We start from the raw sequence: 19,123 nt of genomic DNA on the forward strand, positions 1-19,123 counted from the left end.
TTTGTTTTTTTTATAGTAATCTTCCTGGAAGGCAGAAAAGAAAAAGAAAAAAAAGAAAGAAAGAGCAGCATAGATTTGTCACTTGGTACTGCTCTGGTTAGCACAATGGTTGGGCCCCAGGCCCCTCTCTAGGCCTCCCAACCTGGCACTGAATACAATTGAAGAAATCAAAGGAACTTTTCCAAGAGTCTGGCAGCTCAGACAGATACTGAGATGGCAGAGCTGTGTGGTACCAGGCCACACACAGAGGCCTCCATTTCCTCCTACCTTCTGGAACGCAGCAACCAGAGCTCAACAAACCTGCAGTCCTGTTCAGGGAAACCTCACCTGGGCATCAACTGTTCACAGAGAATCTGAACCACCCCCCCAAGGAGACAGGGTGGGTCAGTTTCTAGCCTAGTCATTGCCAATATAAATGTTTGAGGGGCTCTCTGATAAATAAATCAATAGAACATCTTGAATCTGAAGGGGGCCAAACATTGTGCTTCTTTGGTCTCCTACAAAAGGTAAAAGATTTCATGTCAGGAAGTACTTTGGTATGCCAACAAGTTTCCAGAGCCTCTTCCTCCTTCTCCCTCAATTCCGTATTGGACCACCAGTTAGATGTCAGAAACTGATCCTTCTCCCCAAAGAAGTATCAGGTGTTTGTTGTTCCTTCAAAAGCCAAGTTTTCGAGTTTCTGGTGGACTTCACAGGATTTCTCTCCTCCTGAATCACTCCTGGCTGCGGTAAACCTGGGTGAAGTCCTTATCACTCCAAACCTATACTGCAAAAAAAGTGAAATATTTTTGTCTCATCTCCCCCCTGCCCTTGATCTCTACAGGAAGAGGATAAAGGCTCAAGGAGTCAGGTTTGGAGTAAAAACATGCACCACACAAGATATTTGTGAGGATTAAATAACTTGGGCCCAAGTATTTTGGAAGCTGCCAAGGGCTCTACAGATTAGATATACAGAAGTACTGGCTGAAAGCCGACCTCCATTGACAAACATAATGCAGATGTAAGAAGCTGAAACAGACTCTGAGTCCCTGGTGGGTGGTAGCCAGACAAGGGATGTACAATCATGGGTTGATGGGGAAAAAGTCTCCCAAGAGAAAAAGACAAAATGAGATTCTTGGTCCAGCAAAAAAAAAAAAAAAAAAAAAAAAGCTCAAGAAGGGAAGAAATGGCAGGTAAAAAAGTAAAAATGATAGTGATATAAGAGCATGGGGGGGGGATTCCTATTTCTATTCCCTAGAGCTATAGATCTATGAGAGACATGTTCAGTGCTAAGGGCACACCCCAGAGGCCTGTGGGAAAATCAAACCCAAGGAGTCCTTGCCATCTCTGTCTCAGTGCATGCGGTCAAGTACATCCAGAGCATGGGATTTGGGGAGTGAAGGGAATTTGGGATTCTCCATAGTGTTTCCAGACAAGATATTTGTTACTTTCTGCTAGTCAAACTTCTTTTCTGATGATCTTGTGGTATGCATGCTAAAAGAGGATTGAGCTGTCTGTCCCACATTTCAGCTATTCCCAGAAATGCTTGGCAAAGGAAAATGTAGGTGAAAGTGTGACAGCGAAATGCTTTGGAAACCTATGGAAGGGCACATTGCTGGGGGGATGAAAGCAAAGCTAGTATAAAGTGATCAATGACTTGCTGTGGGCCAGGCACTGTTCTAAGTATTTTCTATGTATTAGCTCATTTGATCCAGTTCTATGAGGCAGGATGATTATTTTTCCCATTTAATGGATGACATAACTGAGGCATGGAAATGTTAATTTGACAAAGGTCACAGAGGTAAAGCCAGGTTTCAAATGCAGATTACCTAACTTCATAATCTTCCATAAAGTGGAGATAGTATATTTCCCTAGCCTGTCTCCAGTTAAAAAATGGGGAAATAACATGCTAGCAAGGGTGAGATATATTTGTTTTGACTAGGATAACCTATAGAGATAGAGCATTACAGCTTTGAATATTAAAATGTTTTTGGCCACTGCATCAGTAAGGATGCTTTTTGCTACAAGTAACAGAATATCTAACCATAATTAATTAAACATAAAGACATTTATTACTTCACATGTCAATAAGTTGGATTCAGTCCATTTTTTTAAGATTTTTTTTAGATTTTTTATATTCTTTTTAAGATTTGTTTTTTTAAGTCCATTTTTTTAAGATTTTTTTTTTTAGAGAGGGAGAGAGCATATGAGTAGGGGAGGTGGGGGGGGGGAGAGAGAGAGAGAGAGAGAGAGAGAGACCCAAGCAGGCTCCATGCTCAGTGCAGAGCCCGATGCTGGGCTTGATCCCACAACACTGAGATCATGACTTAGCAGAAATCAAGACTTGTATGCTCAACTGACTGAGCCACCCAAGCACTCCAGACTCAGTCTAATTTTAAAAGGTTGGATCAATGATGTCATCAGGATCAAGATATTTTCCATCTCTTGAGTTTGCCTTCCTTAGTATTTTAACCCTGTCTACCTCACACTAATAAGATGGCTGTAGTAGTTGACATCCTGTGTTAACAAGATTATATTCAGTGGAGAAGGAATTTCCTATCAGACCCTTAGCAGGCTATACAGGTCAATTAGACTAAATTAGATCTCATGTCTATGCTGTAGCTACAGGGAATTTGAGAATGTGAGTAGCTGGAACTCACAGCTCTGTTGAAAGGACAAACTCTTCCAACAAGCAAGAGGGAGGTGGGTTGAGGTGGTGTTGAGCCACTGACTTGGGCACCTACCTAGTCTTTTTATGTTTTATTTTTCTTCATTTCTTAGCTGTAAATGCATAAAGGACAAATCAAGGTCATGACTTAAAGCAAATTACTAAATCGTAACCAAAAAAAAACCAAACAAACAAACAAACAAAACAAAACACAGAGCTAGCTCCAGACATGTTTCTGGCTTGAGGCTGGACTCAGGATCTACACAGCTCGAAACATCCATGCGATTTTCTGAAGAGACTTTGCTAACAGTGAAATTGCACCTGCCCCAGCATCCCCCAGGTGTTATGGGTGGTGTCAGCCTAGGATCCCTGAGTTTAGTCCTAGCCTTCCTCCTCCCCACCTGTTTAGAAAGAATCCGTATCTGTTTCTCTTTCTTTATTCTTCAGTGTCATATCCTGCTTCTAAAGAGAAAGCCGACCAATGTGAGAAAGACTTAAATTGGGTCATTCCCTCCTAATAGAATTTTTTGAATACTAGAAATAAAGTTCCTAAGGGCCACCAGAGAGAAGTACTTCTAATTCCAGCACCAGAATAACAGGAATTGTACCTGTTAGAATTAGGTTCTGTTGCAACAGGGACATTAAACATGGCTTAGCAGCACCTGGCTCAAATGGTTAAGCATCCGACTCTTAATTTTGGCTTAGATAATGACCTCATGGTTTGTGATTTCAAGTCCTGTGCCCTGCTTTGTGCTGACAGTGCAGAGCCTGCTTGGGATTCTCTCTCTCCCCCTCTCTCTGCCCCTTCCCCACTCTCATGCTCTCTCTCTCTCTTAAAATAAATAAAAATAAATAAACTTAAAAAATAAATAAACATGGCTTAAACATTACTGGGGTGTATTTCTCTCTCATGGAAATACAGTTCAGGGCTGCTCAGCAGGCTCCATAGCTAGGGCATGATCTATTACCTCATAGGGGGCCCATACATATTAAAGAAGGTCATTTATTTGGAGTCTAGCACATTATAAACTCTTTTGGTTCAATAATGAAAGTAATAATAAATAATATTAGTTGAGCTTTATCTATGTGTCAGGCCCTGGATAAGGGCTCTCGAAATATCAACTCATTTAATTTTCACAATAGTTCTATGAGGAAGGGACAGTCGTTGTCCTTATTTCATAGATGGGGACATTGAGAGATTAGGGGTCTTGGCAATGATTGCCTAGTTAGGTAGTTAGTGCAGAGCTGTGATTCAAACCCAGCCCAAAGGCCTAACCACCAGACTCTACCATCATCACCTCCCTGTCAAAACCCTCCCACCATTCATCTCCTTCACTCCCTTCACTGTGAGATGGTCACAAGGTAGCTGGGAAAACAGAGCATGTATCACCAAAGAGCAAATTTGTAATGTAAAGCAATGGGGTCTAGGTGTCAAATGAGAGGTGTAAGATAAAAGAGAACATCAACTTCCCTGGAGTGGGCACAGAAGGTGTCACACTGGAGAGGGTGTCCAAGTTGGGTTATGATGGACACACAGGATTTAGAAGAGTAGAGGAGGATGTGCCAGGCATGAGGAATGGAGTGGGTAAGGCTTGGAGGTGGGAAAGGAAATAGCATGATAAAGGAATAATAAGAAAGCAATCTTGGCTAAATCAGAGGAATCCTGAGAAAGCACTTTGGAAATGAAGATTAGAATTAGATTAAGAAGGAGTTTGAACTTCCTTCTGAATAGCTGAACTATAATCGGCAGACACTGGGTAGTCACAGGGGATGTGTGGGGAAGGAGGGGGTTGAACGGTGAAATCATGTGATGGAAGCAGTTTCTTTAGGAATAATGTGGTGATTGTGGGAGGGGTGACTTACAGACTCGGAGGCTGGGACTCTAGTTAAGCTTTTGAAATGATCTAGACATGAGGTAATGAGAACTTGAAATGGAGTGTTAGCACAAGGCATGGATGGAACAGCAGGGATGTGAGAGATACCACTGGAGCAGAATTGAGGGGCTTGATGACTAGGTCTGAGAGCCAGGGAATGGGAGGGGTCAGGGATGCCTGCCAAAGCTGGGGTGATGGGAGAACATTGCTGTAAATCAAAGCTCTGGGACTTCCAGTCAGAGAGGACTCCATTTGCTATCCATCCTTTGCAAGATCTCTGTGGATCCACTGAGCATCTCCACATAGTTGGTATTCACCAAAGCTACCTGGACCAGACAGCCATCTTCTTTTTCTTCTACGCTGCCAAGTGTTACTTCCATCAGGGAAGACTCTAGGTCAGAAGAGAAAGGATAGACTTTGGGTCAAAGAGCTAGGAATTTAAATCTGCTGTATCCATCACCAGCATGGTAACATTAAGTACATTTCTCAGTACTTTGAGATTCAGTTCTCTTTTTAAATTAAAAATTTTTGGGGGCGCCTGGGTGGCGCAGTCGGTTAAGCATCCGACTTCAGCCAGGTCACGATCTCGCGGTCCGTGAGTTCGAGCCCCGCGTCGGGCTCTGGGCTGATGGCTCAGAGCCTGGAGCCTGTTTCTGATTCTGTGTCTCCCTCTCTCTCTGCCCCTCCCCTGTTCATGCTCTGTCTCTCTCTGTCCCAAAAATAAATAAAAAATAAACGTTGAAAAAAAAAATTAAAAAAAAAATTTTTTTAAGTTTATTTAATTATTTTGAGAGAAAGAGAGAAAGTACACACACATGAGTGGGGGAGGGGCAGAGAGCCAGGGAGAGAGATTCCCAAGCAAGATACACACCTGCAGCACGGAGCCCGATGCAGGGCTCGAACTTACAAACTGTAAGATCATGACCTGAGCTGAATTCAAGAGTCAAACGTTTAACTGATTGAGCTGCCCAGGTGCCCAGATTCAGTTCTCTTTAAAATAGGTATGAAAATACCTATTTGATGGGGGTACTGGGGGGATTAGATAACAAACACAAAGCATTTAGTACTGCGCCTGGCTCATAGTAGGTGCTTAGTAATATGGCTAATGTGTTGAGCTTACTATGGACACCCTTCTAACTGCTTGAGTTACATTCACTATTCATTCCTCACAACAATCCTATGAGAGAGATACCACGATTACCTCCAACTCATGGATGAGGAAATGAGGTATGAAGTAGATGCAGAACTTGCTAACGTCCCAGGGACCAATATAAGGCTAAACCAGAGCTTGAACCCAAGCAGTCCAGCTTCAGAATCTGTAGTCTTCACCACTACCTGGCCCTTAAAAGAATATTGTTTGCAAACAATTAATGTAAAGCTATTATATACACTGAAAGGATGCAAGAGTAGCAAAAACAGTCCCTGTAAGGGGAATATAAAACTACATAGCCAGACTGGCTAGACTACCAATATGAGAGAATGGCTACTGGTCATAGCTTGAAGTTGGTCCTTTAGGGCCCCTTTGGTAGCTAGATCCTGGAGAAGGTGAATGAGGGAGAGGTCCCAGAGGGAAGTGCAGAGTTCAGTGCCTGTGGTAGGTCCTCAGGAGGTTCAGGGCAGTGACTTTAAACAATTCATACAGAGATTTCAGTATCTTAATTTCCAGTATGGCAGTATAGTGTGTCCCAGAAAAATATCAGAACTAGTTATCTTTTACCAGTGTTTTCTAGTCAACCTGTGGACAAACATGCTGATTTCTTTTCTTTTCTTTAAAAAAATTTTTTTAAATGTTTATTTATTTTTGAGAGAGACAAAGAGACAGAGTGAGTGGGGGAGGAGCAGAGAGAGAGGAAGACACAGAGTTCGAAGCAGGCTCCAGGCTCTGAGCTGTCAGCACAGAGCCTGACGTGGGGCTCCAACCCATGAGATCATGACCTGAGCCAAAGTCGGACGCTTAACTGACTGAACCACCCAGGTGCCCCCACACTGATTTCTTTTAAATGTTTATTTTTGAGAGAGAGAGAGACAGAGTGGGAGTGGGCAAATGACTGAGCCACCCAGGTGTCCCCAAACACACTGATTTTTTAAAAATGTTTATTTATTTATTTTGAAAGACAGAGAGAGAGAGAATGTAGGGGAGGGGAAGAGAGAGAGAGGCAGAGAGAATTCCAAGCAGGCTCAAACCCACAAACTGTGAGATTATGACCTGAGCCAAGCCACCCAGGTACCCCAAAACACACTGATTTTTAAGGAAATTCTCAGTGTTGAATATTATACTGATTTTTAAATGTATTTTATTTGTTATTACTACCATGTTTACATTATTTTCAAAAAAAGATTTGAAGTACCTCATAGTAAAAAACTCTTTAAAAAATCATTAAGATATGTATAAATAATAAACATTGTAAATGTAGAAGTTTTATACCTGAAAATCTAAACTAAGATGAAATGAGAGATAGAATGCATTTCCTAGTATGGCTTATGAAAATAGACCTAAATGCTTAGATCCTTGTGCTTAGAATTCAGGTGTGCAGGACCAGCATGGCATTTGGTATGAAGATGGGAAGCCTCAACTTCTATTCTTGCTTAGGAAGAGGCCCACGTCATATACTATTCCACCTGAGTATCCCATAATCAAGGCAAAACATATCTTAGTAGCTATACTTCTACCAAGTAAACAGGCAATCACAGCTTTGAAATGAAAGACTTAAAAAAAAGGGGGGGGGGAAGGGTATGCTTGGTACCTTGGGAGAGGAGAATGTGATTTGGATTTGCTTTTTGCTTCAATGGCCTGCCTAAGAGCAAAATGCTAGTCTAGGTGGGGTCTTGAATTATCTTAAATAAGCTAATTTGCATGCCTTCACTTTCCCTTCACTCAGATATAGGACCAGCCGATGATCTGCAATCTTCTTTCATCAGAGAACTCTGGAAATACTAGAGGACATTATGGTGGTTACCAGTCTTCCTGGGGAGGCAGCCATATAAGAGGTCTGGGATTCTGTCCTGCAGCACCTTCCTAGAATTTGGGAAAGTCCTCCAAGTTTGCTGTTACGGTTTGTTGGCTTAAGACTAGACCAAAGAATTTCAGAGGGCTTGTTTCCAATACAGATTCTGATCAAGAAGATTAGTTTTCTAAGACTAGAAGGAACACCTTCCATACCATTTTTATTATTGATATATATCCTGAATCTCCCTGATCTCACCACCCAGCAGGCACAAAAGAGATTGCATTGATATGCCCACCTGCTGACTGGGGCTTCATATCCCAAAGGTTCCCCTTATGATTTCTGAGACTCTCCACGGGGTGTCCTTGTGTCTGCTAACTCCTGCCTCACCTGATGCTCCTCCAGTGACTTCACAGCAAAGGGGAAAGAGGGCATTTGGCTTCTGGGAAGAGGTGAAAGGGATGTGGTCATGAAAATCTGTCCCTCGGTTTTCTTTTTTTTTTTTTTTTTAATTTTTTTTTCAACGTTTTTTTACTTATTTTTGGGACAGAGAGAGACAGAGCATGAACGGGGGAGGGGCAGAGAGAGAGGGAGACACAGAATCGGAAACAGGCTCCAGGCTCCGAGCCACGAGCCCAGAGCCCCACCAGCCCAGAGCCCGACGCGGGGCTCGAACTCACGGACCGCGAGATCCTGACCTGGCTGAAGTCGGACGCTTAACCGACTGCGCCACCCAGGCGCCCCTGTCCCTTGGTTTTCAAAAACAAAGTTTTAGTTCATGAAATGGCAGACATTTGGGTCCAGTCCTGATTTGTTATACTGCCTTGCACAGGTCACCTTTTCTTTTTGTTTCAAATTCCTTTACTAAAAATGGAAACAATCCTCACATCTCACAAAGATGTTGTGGGAACTGGCTGTTTAATGATTGGATGGTATTTTGAAAACATCAAGTACAAGATAAGTGCTAGGTCAAGAAAGCCAAAGACATGTGGCTTCTCTAATGAGGTAGCAGGATGTGCCTGTCTTTCTTTTTGCTTTAAACATCCAAAGGAAATACATTTTTAAATGTCTGCACAATACTGACAGAGAACAATCTCAAATTCCCCAAGTCAATAAATTGCTCTTTGAACCTCCTTAAATGAACTAAGTTGCTGCATAGGTGAGGCCCAGGCTCCAAGGAGAATAAAGTTTTGAAAAATCCTATGCAATTTGAAGTTATATAACAAGTGGCATTAGGATTATAGAAAATTTGGGAGGGAATGAGACTTCATAACCAACATCTGATCATGACATTTAAATTTATTTATTTATTTATTTAATGACATTTTAATAAAAAACACATTTAATCCTAAAATACTCTAATGGCATTAATAGCTTTAATGGAAACCTTTACTTAAAATTTGAAGAAGGTGTTTAGGAGATAGGAGAGAATGGCAAGGGCCATGGAAAGGAGAAGCTAGATATAAAGTTTGAAAATTGTACCTGTGATTGGGTTCTACTCTCCAATTGATACTATAAGAAACCATATCAAAAGAAGCTCCTCCCTTCAAAAAATAAGAGACATGCTGTGGGTTGAATTCCTTCCCCAAATTCATGTTGAAGTCCTAACCCCAGTGCCTCAGCAGGCAACCTTATTTGGAAATAAGGTCATTGTAGATATAATTAGTTAAGATGAAGCCACACTACAGTAGGGTGAGCCCCTAATCCAATAGGACTGGTGTCCTTATAAAAAGAGGAAATTTGGGGGCACCTGGGTGGCTCAGTCAGTTAAGCATCTGACTCTTGATTTCAGCTCAGGTCATGATCTCACAGTTGTGGGATTGAGCCCCATGTCAGGCTTCATGTTGAATGTAGAGCCTTCTTGGGATTCTGGGTCTCCCTCTCTCTCTGCCTCTCCCCAACTCACACTGTTTCTCTTGCTCTCTCTCAAAATAAATAAATGAATACACAAACAAACAAATAAATAAACATTTTTTAAAGGGAAATTTGGACAGAGACATATGCATCAGAGAGAATACCATGTGAAGATGAAGGCAGAAATGGGAGAGGCACTTCTATGAGGCAAGGAACACCAATGAGTTCTAGCAAACCACCAGAAGCTAAGGGAGAGGCATGAAACAGTTATTCTGTTAGAGTCCTCAGGAAGAATCAACCCTACTGACACCATTATCTGAAACTTCTAGCCTCCAGAACTGGGAGACAATAAATTTCTGTTGTGTAAGCTCCCTAGTTTATGGTATTTTATTATGGTGCCCCCCCCCCCCCAGAAAACTAGTACATCATTACACCCAGTTGTTTGACCCTATAGAATGAGAAGTAATGTGGAGAAGAAGGGGTTGAAGGTAGTTAACACTATGTTCTTCAGTATATATTTCACTAATTAAGAGATTTATTGAGTTAACATTATTTTCTTAAAATATAAAAATTTAAAGATTATGATCATCAGTTATTCATATCTTATGGCATGTTGTATTTTTCAAAGATGGCCACAATATCCCCCATCCCACATTGCTCTTCTGGAACCTTGCCATTTCTCCATTAAGAATTAACAATTCTCCACTAATTCCCCTTGAGTCTAGGTGGGTTTGTGACTCACTTGGAACCAACAGAATGTGGTAGGAGTGATGCTACATGACTTCTAAGGCCATGTCATAAAAGTTGATTCTGCTGCCTTAGGGGCTGAACTACTTGCACTGAAGAACTTAGCTGCCCGGAGGCTGCCATGTTGTGAGGAAGCTCAACCAATGCTTGTGGAGAGCCTGCATGGAGAGACCCTGAGACTACTGAGACAGATACTCAGCAAGATTGTAGCTTCTCCCAACTCCTCTGCTATTCAAGCTCCAGCCACTGTCTGACTGCAACCATATAAAGGACCTCAGGCCAGAATCTCCCCACTGAGCCCTCCCTGAATTCCTGACCATGGAAACTGGAAGAGGTAATAAAATGATAATGGTTAATTTAAGTCACTAAGCTTTGTAGTGATTTATTATGCAGCAATGGTTTAACAGTCATACCTTAATGCATTATTCAGATAATCAAATTTCTTGACTTTTGAATTAACTGTTTCAGAATTTAATTTTCTTTAAGGGTTAGAAAACGCAGGAGAAAAGACAGCTTGGTAACCTAGAACCATCTAGTTGGCAGGTTTCCCCAGAGTCTGGTGGGCAGTTTTGTGAAAGCCGGCAGTATTGCTGTCCTTGGCATTCTGCCCCTCATTAATTTAGAATGTAAATATGAAGGTGGTACCATAGAATTTGAAGCCAGCGATCACACTAATGTTTATGTAAGTCAGTAAATTCCTGATCGGAGAGTCTTTTTTTCCTCTCCTCCCAAACATGTCCTAATTATGTAAAATTGTGCCATCAACTGCCTTGGACATGAACTAGTTAGTTATCACTGGCGCCAGAGTCTGGCATGTTGAATTTTCCAACTTCTGCAAACTTCTAGTTTCAACCAGAATCTGGCACTAATTCTAAATGAATCTGACTTCATTTGTGGTGGGGTGGGAGGGCTGGGATGGTAAAGATATTTGCACTTTGAATAATCTCCAGCTTTTGGCATCTTCCTAATAAGAGCCCCCTCCTGTCCTTAGTGCTGACATAGCTCTGCTCAACTATGAAGGACCATTTTCCCCAGTCATTTCCTTCTGTTCAGAAAAATACTGGATCCTTTTGACACCTTCATGTTCCAAACACTCCCTATCAGCCTGCAGCTTGTTTTCTATGGTGTCTTTGACTAAAGCCTTCTTCTATCAGGGCATTTGAATAAATAATTCCCTTGCCTCTCTTTGTTATCAGAGTTCTTACTTGCTGCTTCTGGTCTCCAAGACAGCCTTCAGGCTTTACTGCCAGGGAATAAGATGCCTGTGAAATTCACTCTTCGGCTGAAAATGGCTTGCAAGGGAGTCTTTTGAAAATATTAACTTCTTTTCCTTTTTCAGCCCTGAAAGAGTAGTTACTGGGAAATAGTCACTCAGAAAATGGCTATTAGTTAAGAATCTCTGCACACAATAGCTGAGGGGTAACAAGGAAGCTGAAAAGAAAAGGCTTCATAATCCCTTATTTGTGACTCCTAAATGGTAGCTGCTAAAGGTGACTTCTGCAAGTAGGCAGCTGCCTCTGCCATTTACACTTAATCAGATAATCACAGAGCTAGCTAGAAGAGGCCTTAATCCAGCCTTCTGCATTAGCTGGGATTTCTGCATTAGCTAAGACCTGCAAGGCTTTCTGGATTGTTACAGAATCCTCAAGTGTTGTGCTCACACCTTCACTTGGAAAAGTCAAAACACATTGAGGAGAGGAGACATCTACTCCTTGGAACAGAGGCAGAAACACATTACTTTTGTCACCTAATCCTCTCTTTTCTTCCTGAACAATCTTTGAGTGGGTATCAATCCTACTCCTCAAATATTGCATGAGGTTGTGATCATTATTTTCATTTCACATATGAGGAAACTAAGGTTCAAAGAGGTTAAATTACTGGCGACGATGTGAGAAAACTAGGATAGGTTGACAAACCATCCTTGTTTGCCCAGGACTGGGGGTTTTCCAGGACATGGGACTTCCAGTGCTAAACCAGGACAGTTCTAGGAAAACCAGGAAAGTTGGTCACCATAGGCTGAGCTAGATCCACACTGTCTCCAGAGCCTTCCCTCTGAACCCTAGTACCACCCTAAATTCTTCTCAGACTGAGATTTGGCCTTGGGACAAATGGGCAATCTACTGGCAGCACCATGAAAAATGCAGAGTTTATTTCCCTTTGAGTCAGAGAACAAAGTCATTGGTATTGATGTGAAATGTTGGGGTTTGGGAGCTAATGGTCAAAGAATTCTTCAGTACAAAAAAGTGGTTTTATTAAAGCACAGAGACAGGACCTGTGGGCAGAAAGAGCTGCACTGGGGTTGTGAGCAGTGACTGATTACGTAAGGTTTTCTATCCTATGAAGGGGAGGATGGCGTTAGGGCCCCAGGGAATTGAATCTATAGGTTTCTGGAGGTCTGGCTCTTGATAAGATTGCTTTTTTTTTCTTCTAAGTCATTAAGACAGTTGCAAACTGATAGAGATTCATGTCCCACATGACTGTGATGTCTATTGGTTGACCATTTGTTTTTCCCTTTCCTTTTTTCTTGGGCAGCCAGGAGTGCCTGAGGAATGTCACACGTACCCCCATGGGAGGCTGAGGGGGTGTTGCAGGATGTTAGCTTGTGTTTTACCCTCAGCTTGCCTTTTGCTCCCTCATCAGTGTCATCTTTGGGAAATCAACTCAGGAAACCAGGCTCTCTTGCAGGTCACTCAGAACCCACTGGACAGACTAGTCCAGGAGCTGACTCTCCAGAGAGGTAAAAGTCAGATTCAAGAGTGAACATCACCATTTATGTAATTCACCACATCAGAAGCCATTTTACAAGTGGCCTTAAATCATTGCCCACTGCCTTGCCAGGGCCTCATTATGGAAACCTCAGAGAAGGCCATGGAGGAGGGAGGAGCATTGCTGAAATGTGCAGAGTAGAACTGGGCTGAATTCGTGAACAAACTCAGACTATAGCATAATTTTGCCAAAAGCAGAAATCAACACCTTTTGACATTTTTTTTTCAGGGAATGATATACATACAGTTCCTTCCTCCCTCCCTCCTTCCCTTCTTCACCCACCTGCCTAACCCCATCTCCCAAATCTCCCCTACCTCGGGGCGTTCTCTTTCAGAATGACTCCCTGGACTGCATTGGAAAACCAAACACATGCTTGAAGCATTGTAGCTGGAACTGAGTTCTGGTTGTTCCCGTGATACACACATACACACACACACATAGTGCCAGATGATACCCTCTAATTGCTGGATCCCAGCAGGTTTGGGGAGGCCCAGGTTGTTGAGGAGGAGGACTAGGGAGTCTCTGAATGTTAGTGAGTGGAGTATTTCAGTGTCCTAACAGTTTCTCAGGTTTTACCTATCCACTGATGCTTTCCTTTATTTCTCTCAGCCCTAAGTGGCGGGATCCATCCTTCCCTGTGGCTGCTAGGGGTCCCTCCTCTCCACCCAGTGGCCCCTGACTATCTCCCCTTGGAGGGCAGAAGATTAAAACAGAAAGGACCTCAGAGGGATCATCTAGTTCGACTCCCTCCTCACACAGACAAGGGCTGAGGCATGGAGAGGAGATGAGAACTTCTGGAGTCACATGCCGAGTCCACTCTGGCACCTCTGAGGTGGAGAGGAGGGTGCAGGAAGGAAAAGGTCTGTAGCTGCTAATCAAACCTCTTCTCTCCCTTCTTCAGCTAATCCACAATGTTAGCCCAAAGTATTTTTCAAACCCTTACTCCACTGTGTCAAACATGAATTTTTGGTTGTTTTTTGGTTTGTCCTCAAGCTCTATATTTTTGTTAGCTCCCCTTTCTCCTTTCTTCTTCCTCTTTGTTTCCAGGTAAAATCATTCACAGAACTCAAGTATCTCACATAGATGGAACTTGGCATGGGGGTACCCATGGGGAGGTGGGACCTACTCTTCCCCTCCTGCTTAGGTCTTCACCCTGAGAAGTGGCCACAAAGGTCTTGCTGTGTGGTGCTTGGTAGCATGGACTGTGCCTGTGTTTGATGCCCAGTCAGGCAAGTTTTTACCGACTGATTTTTTTTTTCACCCTAGCTCCCCACCCGCTGCTTTCTAAAAGCACAAGGCCCATCCCTGAAACTTCATGGGCGTGGGGACTCTCTTTCCTCACTCTGTATGTTAGGGGATGACAATCAGGCTGAGGTGGCCCCAACCTGCAATACCTTCCTGTCACTCATGGAAGAGCTGCCTCGTAGGTGAGGCTCCACCCCCACCCCTCTTGAGAATGTCACCCCACAGCTCCTGCTGGCAGCAGTGAGTCCTAATGCTGAGGGAAAGGAGCTGAGGTAGAGGCATTCAGAGCTTTGGTGGGTGAGGACTGATGCCCCCTCCCCCTCCTTCCATAGATGGTCAATGCTCCCCATTACAAGGGCCTTCCCCTCCTCTGACCAATAGCATAAATGGGGTTTCTAGGGGAAACAGTGCTTGTGACCTCCTTGTTCATTAGACTCTGGGCGAAACAAATTCGAGTGAAAAAAAATTGTGATTTTCAAATCAAAGAGCAAAGGTGACATGGACCACACCAGTCGAAACAGCCTTCCCCAGGCACCTTCTGCAGTGGGTGCTGTGAATGGGCCACAGCATCCTAAGTCCTAGCCATCCACTGACTCGGGACTCCACAAGGACAACAGGTGGATTAGGTAAGATGATGGAACCCACACTTGGAATGAAATACCTACAGCTCACTGAAAGAGTGACGTAATCATGACCAGTCTACAGCAAACTATAAAGACTACAGAGTGTGGTTGTGCTAGAACTCCCAGTCCCTCCTCACCAGGGAACTTGTGGAACCTCCTGTCAGGAGCAGACAAGGGAAACATCTCCTACCTAGGTTAGCCGACATCCTTTTCTGCATCCAAGTTATCTGTCATTGCTGATCCTCTGCTACTTCCCCTATTTGCCTCCCAGCTAGGCTAGACCCAGGAAGGGGCTGGGAGTCAGCACTTCCACACCATCTGCACATGGGATGAGATTCTCAGTCTCTCTGTCTGCAAGTTCACACCTTGGGGGCAGAACTTTCAGCAGGTATGCTTCTATGCTCTGGTTACCCCTCTTCCTAACTTGTTTCTGTACAAGTCAGATTTGGCCCTTGGGAGGTTTATATCCCTTATGACAAATTTTCTTAAATGTCTTTGGTAGTTTTCTATTCCCCAGGGAATCGCTTTTCTCTCCCTCTATCATTGTACGCTCCTCAGTCATCAAATGGGCCTGTGCACTTTGGTGATCTGTGGTTTTGAGTAGAAAAAGAGTAGTTGCCTCACTGTCCAGGTATCACTGCCTTCTATGTAGCTCTTCCAAACACTCCTGTTTGCTGTAGCACTTGGGGGTTTAGGTTCACTATTTTGTGCCTACCATGTGTAGGTCTTACAAATGACTTGGGCTTCATAGTGTAACCATTACCATTTATTAAGCATATGCTATGTTCTAGGCATTATGCTAAGTGCTCTACATGTAATATCTCTAGTCCTTATGGCAAACCTATGAGTTAAGCATCATCATTCCTATTTTATAGATGAGGAAACTGAGTCTGAGAGAAGTTTTATAACTTGCTCTGGCTCATAGAGATGGTAAGTAGCAGAGGTGGGACTGGAATCTAAGCCTGCATGATTCAGAAGACCATCCTCTTTCCTTTCTACCATTCTTCCAGTCACTCAACAAACACTTATGGAGCACCTACCATTTCCCATACATTGTTCTTTTCTTGGAGCTTAACATCTAGCTCACGGCATCCTCTGTCCTAATTCTCTTGATCTGTGACAATGGACACAAGAGTTCCTGAAGCCCACCAAGGAAAACATCTAGAACAGTGAAGAACAGGAAAACAAAATTATCCATATGCAGGTGTCAATTTGAAGTTTGCTAATCACCAGGAAAGAGAGAAAAAAAAATTATGTGAGAATTGCAATATCAGCCATATGTTTCTAGTTTACAAACCTGAAGCAGGAGCTGGAGCTCCCAGGCAGAGATAGATGCAAACGTGTGGAAATCCCACAGAAATATAATAGACAAGAAGAGGAACAGGAAATGAATCTTAAACCCTCATAGACTTGGGGCGCCTGGGTGGCGCAGTCGGTTAAGCGTCCGACTTCAGCCAGGTCACGATCTCGCGGTCCGTGAGTTCGAGCCCCGCATCAGGCTCTGGGCTGATGGCTCAGAGCCTGGAGCCTGTTTCGGATTCTGTGTCTCCCCCTCTTTCTGCCCCTCCCCCGTTCATGCTCTGTCTCTCTCTGTCCCAAAAATAAATAAACGTTAAAAAAAAAATTTAAAAAAACCCTCATAGACTGTGTGGCAACCTTTTTATGATGAGTTGCAGTATTAGACTCAATGTTTCTAAGAAATCAACAACATCATCAATCCCATCTGACATGGGAGAAGAGGCTGCTAGATTATATGCAATTCCTTGGTTATGGAGAAAATCAGTGGTGACACAGACTGATAATCTAACCCTGCAGACAAAAAATCACTGTGACCAGCTACTTCCCTTATTTGGAGTTGTTGAAATAGCTTCAATTTTGCTAAGAGTCAAAGTTAGCTTTTCTCATTAAAGAAAAAACAAAAGCACACGGAGATAGAGAACCAATAGAATGAAGCACAATTGCCACAGCCAGGACTGGCACCCACGCACCAATGCAGTTCAGCTTATCAGTCTTTCAAGGATTTCTTAGACTGGCAGTATTGTTGGTAGCACTGTTCTACTTCTACCCTATTAACTGAATCCTGATTTTGTTCAGATACCAGGAATTTTTCTGGAAAAGGTAGGTCCTTCCCTGGGGCCCATAAAATGAACAACGGTCAGCCTGATTCATTTCCTCTTTGCAGATGATGGATTTAGCCCATGTAGTGGACATCTGACCCAGTTCTCCACAAGGAGACATAACTGGAAGTCTGCTAATGGCTTTTTCTCTTTAACAAACATAGAGGGATACTAAGGAGAAAGCTCATTTCCCTTCCTACCTGTCTTTGATTTTTTTTTTTTTTTCATTTAATGATGTGATACACCAAGCTGCTGTATCAACCTTGCCACCATGCTGGGAGGCAATGCTCTCACACTGAAGACTACAAAATGAAATGCAGAAAAAGCCTGGGTTCTTGGTGACCTCACTGCACCACTGAGCAACCTGAAACCACATACCTGCAGAGTTCTTAGTGATGTAAAAACTGCCCTATGGTTTCTGCCACTTTTAGTTTCATCTCCATGATACACTGGATAAAGAGGAATAGCTTAAAGCCAACACATTATGCAAGAGCAAAAGAAAAATGTGTGGCTCAAGATGAGACTGCCAATTCCAGAACTTCTGTCTTTTGGGTGGCACAGCCTTCAAAAGAATTTAGAAACTAAGCAAACAGCACAGATCTGTTGAGCACCTACTATGCACCAGACACAGTGCTGGGTGTTGGGGTTACAAGAGTGGGCAAGACAAGCAAGGTCATTGAGGTCATGGAAATCACATTCTGGAAGATTAATGATAAACAAATAAATAAGGATAGTTGCAAACATTCTGAAGCAACTTTTTAAATATTGATGCAAATCAGCCCCAAGTGTAAACCCGGACACTATCATCATTATCGTCATTGTCACTGTCATAATAATTTGTGCCAGGCTCTATGGGTGTCAAAAGATGAACAAGAGATAAACACTACATTCAAGAAATCTGGGAGGCAAGAATCCAGATTTGGCCATAGAACAGTCAAAAGTTAGGCAATGAATTAGGCAGGAAACAAAAGAATTCTTCCGGTAACCAGGGTTAGGATAGGCTAGGCCCCCTGTCTCCACTATTCTCCCACACATGTTTTATCACCATTACCCCCTTTTTCAAGAGAGAAAGAAATTTTCTTAATGATTGCTGTTCTTCTTTCACATTCGGCTGCTGTTCCCAAGAGAATCAAGTAGGCTTTTTCTTTCTCCAGTGAAGTGAAGAAGATAGGCTGTGTAAATCTGGATGGCACTTATAGTCTGTGCTACATACCAGCAAATACACACAGATACTCCCATAAATGATCTCACCAAACCCTGTCTCCTTTCCTTCATCCTCTCAAAATCATACCCACCTAATGTGTTTAGCATGCTGAAATTGACTATTAACTGCCATATCTAGCTATAAAAATACAGGTAAACATCGACTAACCAGGTCCCCACACCCACACACATACCCTCACCTTCAGAAACATTTCCACTGATGGTCACACGAACCACTGCACACTCTCTCCCATTTGGAGTGCATCTTCCCACAGGCTTGTTCACACACTGGCTTTTTATTTGAGCTCTCATGGGGAATCTTTCAACTCTTAGATAGGAATTTCATTAACAAAGGAAGGGGAGGGGAAGTCAGGAGGAAAGTACAGATGCAGAAGAAAGAAATCAAAATAGTTTCTGAAGGGGACCTAAAATTGTATCATCCCAGGCTGAACCTCCCCTATAACTGTTCTTTATTTGTGCATTCTGTGCCTGGAGACAAAACACAACAAAACAACTTTTCATCGATTGGGCAATTGTCCAAGCTCTTAGCTTGGCATCCAGCCCACAGAGCTGTGAAATCAACCTCACCAAGCCTATGGTTTAAAATGAGGCAACATCTAACTGGAAGCCCATTCAAAATAAGGAACTTGGTGCAGAGGTTCAGGGTCCTTTGTTGCTTCCTTCCTCTCTCAGCAGCATCTCCCATCTAATCTTGGTTGAAGAGTCTTACTTGGCTAAGAAAGAGATCAGGCACAAGAAGGTGGTGCTGAGAAACTTCCATGAAAACTCAGAAGTCACCGCCTGCATATCAAACTTGAATAACCAGGAGAGATGTAACTTCGGCATACTTTCAGCTGCCTTCCTCCTGCCCACACCGCAGGTTTTTCAGGTCCTTGCTTGAGCGTGCACTCACAGGCGTAAATAAACGTGCTATCAACAGCCTGCGTCAGCCAACCCAGCTATTTAAGCGGGCTGGCATCAGCAAACTCAGCTTCCAAATCCAGGGCTTGTCTTTGCCACTGCCACGTAAGTAACTTTCAGAGGTTTGCCTTTATTGCAGAGGAATGAGATTGTGTAGAAACTGGACTGAAATGTTATAGTT

General features: G+C 43.0%; 1 protein-coding gene and 1 long non-coding RNA gene across 2 annotated transcripts in view; one reads left to right on the forward strand and one right to left on the reverse strand.

Annotated features, from left to right (window-relative positions):
* The window catches only part of LOC121035283 (uncharacterized), a 23,661-nt gene extending 4,872 nt beyond the window's left edge, over nt 1–18,789 (reverse strand). Inside the window, exons 1-2 of the long non-coding RNA XR_005792832.1 lie at nt 18,222–18,789; nt 4,848–4,912 (exon numbers count right to left, since the gene is read on the reverse strand). This is a non-coding gene — a long non-coding RNA (uncharacterized LOC121035283). The remainder of the gene's footprint in view (nt 1–4,847; nt 4,913–18,221) is intronic.
* The window catches only part of HOPX (HOP homeobox), a 31,042-nt gene continuing 30,707 nt past the window's right edge, over nt 18,789–19,123 (forward strand). Inside the window, exon 1 of the mRNA XM_040482795.1 lies at nt 18,789–19,047. The gene's annotated coding sequence lies outside the window, so the exon portion shown is untranslated. The remainder of the gene's footprint in view (nt 19,048–19,123) is intronic.

The sequence above is a fragment of the Herpailurus yagouaroundi genome, unplaced genomic scaffold (assembly GCF_014898765.1).
Source record: "Herpailurus yagouaroundi ecotype Mexico unplaced genomic scaffold, PumYag 28, whole genome shotgun sequence".
Lineage (NCBI taxonomy): Eukaryota > Metazoa > Chordata > Mammalia > Carnivora > Felidae > Herpailurus > Herpailurus yagouaroundi.